Source organism: Protopterus annectens, chromosome 2.part2 (assembly GCF_019279795.1).
Source record: "Protopterus annectens isolate FY-2018-M chromosome 2.part2, PAN1.0, whole genome shotgun sequence".
NCBI lineage: Eukaryota > Metazoa > Chordata > Ceratodontiformes > Protopteridae > Protopterus > Protopterus annectens.
The window spans coordinates 127,277,366-127,289,184 of record NC_056730.1 but is presented as its reverse complement, the minus strand read 5'-3'; positions in this window follow the sequence as shown (position 1 = coordinate 127,289,184).

Here is an 11,819-nt window from a genome sequence, read left to right as displayed (position 1 = left end):
TTTTTTGGTTTTAGAGTTTGTTAATTGTTGCTTAGATCTCTGTTGAAACTGTTGTCTCCCTGTTCTGAGAGACTGCTTTCCAATCTATCTGCAAATATACAGAGCTGAGTATATTTTTTTGGTTTTAGAGTTTGTACTGTTAGTTGTTGCTTAGATCTCTGTTGAAACTGTTTTCCCCACCCCTATTTTCTGCCATGTCTTCAGCTGGTATAACTGGTTTTTACAGCTTGTGTGTTATCCAACTCAAGGATCACTTGCATAAAATTAGACCTGTTAGTAACAGCCTGCATTTAATTGCTGGAACCTGTGTTCTGAGAGACTGCTTTCCAATCTATCTGCAAATATACAGAGCTGAGTATATTTTTTGGTTTTAGAGTTTGTTAATTGTTGCTTAGATCTCTGTTGAAACTGTTGTCTCCCTGTTCTGAGAGACTGCTTTCCAATCTATCTGCAAATATACAGAGCTGAGTATATATTTTTTGGTTTTAGAGTTTGTACTGTTAGTTGTTGCTTAGATCTCTGTTGAAACTGTTTTCCCCACCCCCTATTTTCTGCTGTGTCTTCAGTTGGTATAACTGTTTTTACAGCTTGTGTGTTATCTAACTCAAGGATCACTTGCATAAAATTAGACCTGTTAGTAACAGCCTGCATTTAATTGCTGGAACCTGTGTTCTGAGAGACTGCTTTCCAATCTATCTGCAAATATACAGAGCTGAGTATATTTTTTTTGGTTTTAGAGTTTGTTAATTGTTGCTTAGATCTCTGTTGAAACTGTTGTCTCCCTGTTCTGAGAGACTGCTTTCCAATCTATCTGCAAATATACAGAGCTGAGTATATTTTTTTGGTTTTAGAGTTTGTACTGTTAGTTGTTGCTTAGATCTCTGTTGAAACTGTTTTCCCACCCACCCCCTATTTTCTGCCATGTCTTCAGTTGGTATAACTGGTTTTTACAGCTTGTGTGTTATCTAACTCAAGGATCACTTGCATAAAATTAGACCTGTTAGTAACAGCCTGCATTTAATTGCTGGAACCTGTGTTCTGAGAGACTGCTTTCCAATCTATCTGCAAATATACAGAGCTGAGTATATATTTTGGTTTTAGAGTTTGTTAATTGTTGCTTAGATCTCTGTTGAAACTGTTGTCTCCCTGTTCTGAGAGACTGCTTTCCAATCTATCTGCAAATATACAGAGCTGAGTATATTTTTTGGTTTTAGAGTTTGTACTGTTAGTTGTTGCTTAGATCTTTGTTGAAACTGTCCCACTCCTATTTTCTGCCTTGTCTTCAGTTGGTATAACTATTTTTTACAGCTTGTGTGTTATCTAACTCAAGGATCACTTGCATAAAATTAGACCTGTTAGTAACAGCCTGCATTTAATTGCTGGAACCTGTGTTCTGAGAGACTGCTTTCCAATCTATCTGCAAATATACAGAGCTGAGTATATATTTTTTTTTGGTTTTAGAGTTTGTTAATTGTTGCTTAGATCTCTGTTGAAACTGTTGTCTCCCTGTTCTGAGAGACTGCTTTCCAATCTATCTGCAAATATACAGAGCTGAGTATATTTTTTGGTTTTAGAGTTTGTACTGTTAGTTGTTGCTTAGATCTCTGTTGAAACTGTTTTCCCCACCCCCTATTTTCTGCCATGTCTTCAGTTGGTATAACTGTTTTTACAGCTTGTGTGTTATCTAACTCAAGGATCACTTGCATAAAATTAGACCTGTTAGTAACAGCCTGCATTTAATTGCTGGAACCTGTGTTCTGAGAGACTGCTTTCCAATCTATCTGCAAATATACAGAGCTGAGTATATTTTTTTGTTTTAGAGTTTGTTAATTGTTGCTTAGATCTCTGTTGAAACTGTTGTCTCCCTGTTCTGAGAGACTGCTTTCCAATCTATCTGCAAATATACAGAGCTGAGTATATTTTTTGGTTTTAGAGTTTGTACTGTTAGTTGTTGCTTAGATCTCTGTTGAAACTGTTTTCCCCACCCCCCTATTTTCTGCCATGTCTTCAGTTGGTATAACTGTTTTTTACAGCTTGTGTGTTATCTAACTCAAGGATCACTTGCATAAAATTAGACCTGTTAGTAACAGCCTGCATTTAATTGCTGGAACCTGTGTTCTGAGAGACTGCTTTCCAATCTATCTGCAAATATACAGAGCTGAGTATATTTTTTTTGGTTTTAGAGTTTGTTAATTGTTGCTTAGATCTCTGTTGAAACTGTTGTCTCCCTGTTCTGAGAGACTGCTTTCCAATCTATCTGCAAATATACAGAGCTGAGTATATTTTTTTGGTTTTAGAGTTTGCACTTTTAGTTGTTGCTTAGATCTCTTTTGAAACTGTTTCCCCACCCCCAGCCTATTTTTCTACCATGCCTTCAGTAGGTATAACTGTTTTTTTACAGCTTGTGTGTTATCTAACTCAAGGATCACTTGCATAAAATTAGACCTGTTAGTAACAGCCTGCATTTAATTGCTGGAACCTGTGTTCTGAGAGACTGCCTTCCAATCTATCTGCAAATATACAGAGCTGAGTATATTTTTTTGGTTTTAGAGTTTGTTAATTGTTGCTTAGATCTCTGTTGAAACTATTGTCTCCCTGTTCTGAGAGACTGCTTTCCAATCTATCTGCAAATATACAGAGCTGAGTATATTTTTTGGTTTAAGAGTTTGTACTGTTAATTGTTGCTTAGATCTCTGTTGAAACTGTTTTCCCCACCCAGCCCCCTATTTTCTGCCATGTCTTCAGTTGGTATAACTGTTTTTTACAGCTTGTGTGTTATCTAACTCAAGGATCACTTGCATAAAATTAGACCTGTTAGTAACAGCCTGCATTTAATTGCTGGAACCTGTGTTCTGAGAGACTGCCTTCCAATCTATGTGCAAATATACAGAGCTGAGTATATTTTTTTGGTTTTAGAGTTTGTTAATTGTTGCTTAGATCTCTTTTGAAACTATTGTCTCCCTGTTCTGAGAGACTGCTTTCCAATCTATCTGCAAATATACAGAGCTGAGTATATTTTTTGGTTTTAGAGTTTGTACTGTTAATTGTTGCTTAGATCTCTGTTGAAACTGTTTTCCCTACCCCCTATATTCTGCTGTGTCTTCAGTTGGTATGACTGGTTTTACAGCTTGTGTCTTATCTAACTCAAGGATCACTTGCATAAAAATAGACCTGTTAGTAACAGCCTGCATTTAATTGCTGGAACCTGTGTTCTGAGAGACTGCCTTCCAATCTATCTGCAAATATACAGAGCTGAGTATATTTTTTTGATTTTAGAGTTTGTTAATTGTTGCTTAGATCTCTGTTGAAACTATTGTCTCCCTGTTCTGAGAGACTGCTTTCCAATCTATCTGCAAATATACAGAGCTGAGTATATTTTTTGGTTTTAGAGTTTGTACTGTTAGTTGTTGCTTAGATCTCTGTTGAAACTATCCCCTCCTATTTTCTGCTGTGTCTTCAGTTGGTATAACTGGTTTTACAGCTTGTGTGTTATCTAACTCAAGGATCACTTGCATAAAATTAGACCTGTTAGTAACAGCCTGCATTTAATTGCTGGAACCTGTGTTCTGAGAGACTGCTTTCCAGTCTGTCTGCAAATATACAGAGATGAGTATATTTATTTTTGGTTTTAGAGTTTTTTATTTGTTGCTTATATCTCTGCTGAAACTGTTGTCTCCCTGTTCTGAGAGACTGCTTTCAAATCTATCTGCAAATATACAGAGCTGAGTATATTTTTTTGGTATTAGAGTTTGTACTGTTAGTTGTTGCTTAGATCTCTGCTGAAACTGTTTTCCCCACCCCCCTATTTTCTGCCATGTCTTCATTTGTTATAACAGGTATTTACAGCTTGTGTGTTATCTAACTCAAGGGTCACTTGCATAAAATTAGACCTGTTAGTAACAGCCTGCATGTAATTGCTAAAACCTGTGTTCTGAGAGACTGCTTTACAATCTATCTCCAAATATACAGAGCTGAGTATATTTTTTTGGTTTTAGAGTTTGTTAATTGTTGCTTAGATCTCTGTTAAAACTGATGTCTCCCTGTTTTGAGAGACTGCTTTCCAATCTATCTGCAAATATACAGAGCTGAGTATATTTTTTGGTTTTAGAGTTTTTACTGGTAGTTGTTGCTTAGATCTATGTTGATACTATTTTGCACCCACCCCCCTATTTTCTGCCGTATCTTCAGTTGATGTAACTGTTTTGTACGGCTTGTGTGTTATCTGTCTCAAGGTTCACTTGCATAAAATTAGACCTGTTAGTAACAGCCTGCATTTATTTGCTGGAACCTGTGTTCTGAGAGACTGCTTTCCAATCCATCTGCAATTATACAGAGCTGAGTATATTTTTTGTTTTAGAGTTTGTTAATTGTTGCTTAGATCTCTGTTGAAACTGTTGTCTCCCTGTTCTGAGAGACTGCTTTCCAATCTATCTGCAAATATACAGAGCTGAGTATATTTTTTGTTTTAGAGTTTGTACTGTTAGTTGTTGCTTAGATCTCTGTTGAAACTGTTTTCCCCACCCCCCTATTTTCTGCCATGTCTTCAGTTGGTATAACTGTTTTTTACAGCTTGTGTGTTATCTAACTCAAGGATCACTTGCATAAAATTAGACCTGTTAGTAACAGCCTGCATTTAATTGCTGGAACCTGTGTTCTGAGAGACTGCTTTCCAATCTATCTGCAAATATACAGAGCTGAGTATATATTTTTGGTTTTAGAGTTTGTTAATTGTTGCTTAGATCTCTGTTGAAACTGTTGTCTCCCTGTTCTGAGAGACTGCTTTCCAATCTATCTGCAAATATACAGAGCTGAGTATATTTTTTGGTTTTAGAGTTTGTACTGTTAGTTGTATCTTAGATCTCTGTTGAAACTATTTTCCCCACCCCTATTTTCTGCCATGTCTTCAGCTGGTATAACTGGTTTTTACAGCTTGTGTGTTATCTAACTCAAGGATCACTTGCATAAAATTAGACCTGTTAGTAACAGCCTGCATTTAATTGCTGGAACCTGTGTTCTGAGAGACTGCTTTCCAATCTATCTGCAAATATACAGAGCTGAGTATATATTTTTGGTTTTAGAGTTTGTTAATTGTTGCTTAGATCTCTGTTGAAACTGTTGTCTCCCTGTTCTGAGAGACTGCTTTCCAATCTATCTGCAAATATACAGAGCTGAGTATATTTTTTTGGTTTTAGAGTTTGTACTGTTAGTTGTTGCTTAGATCTCTGTTGAAACTGTTTTCCCCACCCCTATTTTCTGCCATGTCTTCAGTTGGTATAACTGTTTTTACAGCTTGTGTGTTATCTAACTCAAGGATCACTTGCATAAAATTAGACCTGTTAGTAACAGCCTGCATTTAATTGCTGGAACCTGTGTTCTGAGAGACTGCTTTCCAATCTATCTGCAAATATACAGAGCTGAGTATATTTTTTTGGTTTTAGAGTTTGTTAATTGTTGCTTAGATCTCTGTTGAAACTGTTGTCTCCCTGTTCTGAGAGACTGCTTTCCAATCTATCTGCAAATATACAGAGCTGAGTATATTTTTTGGTTTTAGAGTTTGTACTGTTAGTTGTTGCTTAGATCTCTGTTGAAACTGTTTTCCCCACCCCCCCTATTTTCTGCTGTGTCTTCAGTTGGTATAACTGTTTTTACAGCTTGTGTGTTATCTAACTCAAGGATCACTTGCATAAAATTAGACCTGTTAGTAACAGCCTGCATTTAATTGCTGGAACCTGTGTTCTGAGAGACTGCTTTCCAATCTATCTGCAAATATACAGAGCTGAGTATATTTTTTTGGTTTTAGAGTTTGTTAATTGTTGCTTAGATCTCTGTTGAAACTGTTGTCTCCCTGTTCTGAGAGACTGCTTTCCAATCTATCTGCAAATATACAGAGCTGAGTATATTTTTTGGTTTTAGAGTTTGTACTGTTAGTTGTTGCTTAGATCTCTGTTGAAACTGTTTTCCCCACCCCCTATTTTCTGCCATGTCTTCAGTTGGTATAACTGTTTTTTACAGCTTGTGTGTTATCTAACTCAAGGATCACTTGCATAAAATTAGACCTGTTAGTAACAGCCTGCATTTAATTGCTGGAACCTGTGTTCTGAGAGACTGCTTTCCAATCTATCTGCAAATATACAGAGCTGAGTATATATTTTTTGGTTTTAGAGTTTGTTAATTGTTGCTTAGATCTCTGTTGAAACTGTTGTCTCCCTGTTCTGAGAGACTGCTTTCCAATCTATCTGCAAATATACAGAGCTGAGTATATTTTTTGGTTTTAGAGTTTGTACTGTTAGTTGTTGCTTAGATCTCTGTTGAAACTGTCCTCCCTCTATTTTCTGCTGTGTCTTCAGTTGGTATAACTGTTTTTACAGCTTGTGTGTTATCTAACTCAAGGATCACTTGCATAAAATTAGACCTGTTAGTAACAGCCTGCATTTAATTGCTGGAACCTGTGTTCTGAGAGACTGCTTTCCAATCTATCTGCAAATATACAGAGCTGAGTATATATTTTTTGGTTTTAGAGTTTGTTAATTGTTGCTTAGATCTCTGTTGAAACTGTTGTCTCCCTGTTCTGAGAGACTGCTTTCCAATCTATCTGCAAATATACAGAGCTGAGTATATTTTTTGGTTTTAGAGTTTGTACTGTTAGTTGTTGCTTAGATCTCTGTTGAAACTGTTTTCCCCACCTCCCCTATTTTCTGCCATGTCTTCAGTTGGTATAACTTTTTTACAGCTTGTGTGTTATCTAACTCAAGGATCACTTGCATAAAATTAGACCTGTTAGTAACAGCCTGCATTTAATTGCTGGAACCTGTGTTCTGAGAGACTGCTTTCCAATCTATCTGCAAATATACAGAGCTGAGTATATTTTTTTGGTTTTAGAGTTTGTTAATTGTTGCTTAGATCTCTGTTGAAACTGTTGTCTCCCTGTTCTGAGAGACTGCTTTCCAATCTATCTGCAAATATACAGAGCTGAGTATATTTTTTGGTTTTAGAGTTTGTACTGTTAGTTGTTGCTTAGATCTCTGTTGAAACTGTTTTCCCCACCTCCTATTTTCTGCTGTGTCTTCAGTTGGTATAACTGTTTTTACAGCTTGTGTGTTATCTAACTCAAGGATCACTTGCATAAAATTAGACCTGTTAGTAACAGCCTGCATTTAATTGCTGGAACCTGTGTTCTGAGAGACTGTTTTCCATTCTATGTGCAAATATATAGAGCTGAGTAAATATTTTTGGTTTTAGAGTTTGTTAATTGATGCTTAAATCTCTTTTGAAACTATTGTCTCCCTGTTCTAAGAGACTGCTTTCCGATCTATCTGCAAATATACAGAGCTGAGTATATTTTTTGGTTTAAGAGTTTGTACTGTTAATTGTTGCTTAGATCTCTGTTGAAACTGTTTTCCCCACCCCCTATTTTCTGCCGTGTCTTCAGTTGGTATAACTGTTTTTTACAGCTTGTGTGTTATCTAACTCAAGGATCACTTGCATAAAATTAGACCTGTTAGTAACAGCCTGCATTTAATTGCTGGAACCTGTGTTCTGAGAGACTGCTTTCCAATCTATCTGCAAATATACAGAGCTGAGTATATTTTTTGGTTTTAGAGTTTGTTAATTGTTGCTTAGATCTCTGTTGAAACTGTTGTCTCCCTGTTCTGAGAGACTGCTTTCCAATCTATCTGCAAATATACAGAGCTGAGTATATTTTTTTGGTTTTAGAGTTTGTACTGTTAGTTGTTGCTTAGATCTTTGTTGAAGCTGTTCTCCATGTCTATTTTCTGCCTTGTCTTCAGTTGTATAACTGGTTTTTAGAGCTTGTGTGTTATCTATCTCAAGGATCACTTGCATAAAATTAGACCTGTTAGTAACAGCCTGCATTTAATTGCTGGAACCTGTGTTCTGAGAGACTGCTTTCCAATCTATCTGCAAATATACAGAGCTGAGTATATTTTTTTGGTTTTAGAGTTTGTACTGTTAATTGTTGCTTAGATCTCTGTTGAAACTGTTGTCCCACCCCTATTTTCTGCTGTGTCTTCAGTTGGTATAACTGTTTTTTACAGCTTGTGTGTTATCTAACTCAAGGATCACTTGCATAAAATTAGACCTGTTAGTAACAGCCTGCATTTAATTGCTGGAACCTGTGTTCTGAGAGACTGCTTTCCAATCTATCTGCAAATATACAGAGCTGAGTATATTTTTTGGTTTTAGAGTTTGTACTGTTAGTTGTTGCTTAGATCTCTGTTGAAACTGTTTTCCCCACCCCTATTTTCTGCTGTGTCTTCAGTTGGTATAACTGTTTTTACAGCTTGTGTGTTATCTAACTCAAGGATCACTTGCATAAAATTAGACCTGTTAGTAACAGCCTGCATTTAATTGCTGGAACCTGTGTTCTGAGAGACTGCTTTCCAATCTATCTGCAAATATACAGAGCTGAGTATATTTTTTGGTTTTAGAGTTTGTTAATTGTTGCTTAGATCTCTGTTGAAACTGTTGTCTCCCTGTTCTGAGAGACTGCTTTCCAATCTATCTGCAAATATACAGAGCTGAGTATATTTTTTGGTTTTAGAGTTTGTACTGTTAGTTGTTGCTTAGATCTCTGTTGAAACTGTTTTCCCCACCCCCTATTTTCTGCCATGTCTTCAGTTGGTATAACTGTTTTTACAGCTTGTGTGTTATCTAACTCAAGGATCACTTGCATAAAATTAGACCTGTTAGTAACAGCCTGCATTTAATTGCTGGAACCTGTGTTCTGAGAGACTGCTTTCCAATCTATCTGCAAATATACAGAGCTGAGTATATTTTTTTGGTTTTAGAGTTTGTTAATTGTTGCTTAGATCTCTGTTGAAACTGTTGTCTCCCTGTTCTGAGAGACTGCTTTCCAATCTATCTGCAAATATACAGAGCTGAGTATATTTTTTGTTTTAGAGTTTGTACTGTTAGTTGTTGCTTAGATCTCTGTTGAAACTGTTTTCCCCACCCCCTATTTTCTGCTGTGTCTTCAGTTGGTATAACTGTTTTTACAGCTTGTGTGTTATCTAACTCAAGGATCACTTGCATAAAATTAGACCTGTTAGTAACAGCCTGCATTTAATTGCTGGAACCTGTGTTCTGAGAGACTGCTTTCCAATCTATCTGCAAATATACAGAGCTGAGTATATTTTTTTGGTTTTAGAGTTTGTTAATTGTTGCTTAGATCTCTGTTGAAACTGTTGTCTCCCTGTTCTGAGAGACTGCTTTCCAATCTATCTGCAAATATACAGAGCTGAGTATATTTTTTGGTTTTAGAGTTTGTACTGTTAGTTGTTGCTTAGATCTCTGTTGAAACTGTCCACCGTCCTATTTTTTGCAGTGTCTTCAGTTGGTATAACTGTTTTTTACAGCTTGTGTGTTATCTAACTCAAGGATCACTTGCATAAAATTAGACCTGTTAGTAACAGCCTGCATTTAATTGCTGGAACCTGTGTTCTGAGAGACTGCTTTCCAATCTATCTGCAAATATACAGAGCTGAGTATATTTTTTGGTTTTAGAGTTTGTTAATTGTTGCTTAGATCTCTGTTGAAACTGTTGTCTCCCTGTTCTGAGAGACTGCTTTCCAATCTATCTGCAAATATACAGAGCTGAGTATATTTTTTTGGTTTTAGAGTTTGTACTGTTAGTTGTTGCTTAGATCTCTGTTGAAACTGTTTTCCCCACCCCTATTTTCTGCCATGTCTTCAGTTGGTATAACTGTTTTTACAGCTTGTGTGTTATCTAACTCAAGGATCACTTGCATAAAATTAGACCTGTTAGTAACAGCCTGCATTTAATTGCTGGAACCTGTGTTCTGAGAGACTGCTTTCCAATCTATCTGCAAATATACAGAGCTGAGTATATATTTTTTGGTTTTAGAGTTTGTTAATTGTTGCTTAGATCTCTGTTGAAACTGTTGTCTCCCTGTTCTGAGAGACTGCTTTCCAATCTATCTGCAAATATACAGAGCTGAGTATATTTTTTTGGTTTTAGAGTTTGTACTGTTAGTTGTTGCTTAGATCTCTGTTGAAACTGTTTTCCCCACTTCCCACTATTTTCTGCTGTGTCTTCAGTTGGTATAACTTTTTTACAGCTTGTGTGTTATCTAACTCAAGGATCACTTGCATAAAATTAGACCTGTTAGTAACAGCCTGCATTTAATTGCTGGAACCTGTGTTCTGAGAGACTGCTTTCCAATCTATCTGCAAATATACAGAGCTGAGTATATTTTTTTGGTTTTAGAGTTTGTACTGTTAGTTGTTGCTTAGATCTCTGTTGAAACTGTTTTCCCCACCCCCCCTATTTTCTGCTGTGTCTTCAGTTGGTATAACTGTTTTTTACAGCTTGTGTGTTATCTAACTCAAGGATCACTTGCATAAAATTAGACCTGTTAGTAACAGCCTGCATTTAATTGCTGGAACCTGTGTTCTGAGAGACTGCTTTCCAATCTATCTGCAAATATACAGAGCTGAGTATATTTTTTTGTTTTAGAGTTTGTTAATTGTTGCTTAGATCTCTGTTGAAACTGTTGTCTCCCTGTTCTGAGAGACTGCTTTCCAATCTATCTGCAAGTATACAGAGCATTGTATATTTTTTGGTTTTAGAGTTTGTACGGTTAGTTGTTGCTTAGATCTCTGTTGAAACTGTTTTCCCCACCTCCACCCCTCATTTTCTGCTGTGTCTTCAGTTGGTATGTTTTTTTTACAGATTGTGTGTTATCTAACTCAAGGATCACTTGCATAAAATTAGACTTGTTAGTAAAAGCCTGCATTAAATTGCTGGAACCTGTGTTCTGAGAGACTGCTTTCCAATCTATCTGTAAATATACAGAGTTGAGTATATTGTTTTTGGTTTTAGAGGTTGTTAATTGTTGCTTAGATCTCTTTTGAAACTGTTGTCTCCCTGTTCTGAGAGACTGCTTTAAAATCTATCTGCAAATATACAGAGCTGAGTATATTTTTTGGTTTTAGAGTTTGTACTGTTAGTTGTTTCTTAGATCTCTGTTAAACTGTTTTCCCCACCCTACCCCTATTTTCTGCTGTGTCTTCAGTTGGTATAACTGTTTTTACAGCTTGTGTGTTATCTAACTCAAGGATCACTTGCATAAAATTAGACCTGTTAGTAACAGCCTGCATTTAATTGCTGGAACCTGTGTTCTGAGAGACTGCTTTCCAATCTATCTGCAAATATACAGAGCTGAGTATATTTTTTGGTTTTAGAGTTTGTTAATTGTTGCTTAGATCTCTGTTGAAACTGTTGTCTCCCTGTTCTGAGAGACTGCTTTCCAATCTATCTGCAAATATACAGAGCTGAGTATATTTTTTGGTTTTAGAGTTTGTACTGTTAGTTGTTGCTTAGATCTCTGTTGAAACTGTCCCCCCTATTTTCTGCCATGTCTTCAGTTGGTATAACTGTTTTTTACAGCTTGTGTGTTATCTAACTCAAGGATCACTTGCATAAAATTAGACCTGTTAGTAACAGCCTGCATTTAATTGCTGGAACCTGTGTTCTGAGAGACTGCTTTCCAATCTATCTGCAAATATACAGAGCTGAGTATATTTTTTTGGTTTTAGAGTTTGTTAATTGTTGCTTAGATCTCTGTTGAAACTGTTGTCTCCCTGTTCTGAGAGACTGCTTTCCAATCTATCTGCAAATATACAGAGCTGAGTATATTTTTTGGTTTTAGAGTTTGTACTGTTAGTTGTTGCTTAGATCTCTGTTGAAACTGTTTTCCCCACCCCACCCCTATTTTCTGCCATGTCTTCAGTTGGTATAACTGTTTTTTACAGCTTGTGTGTTATCTAACTCAAGGATC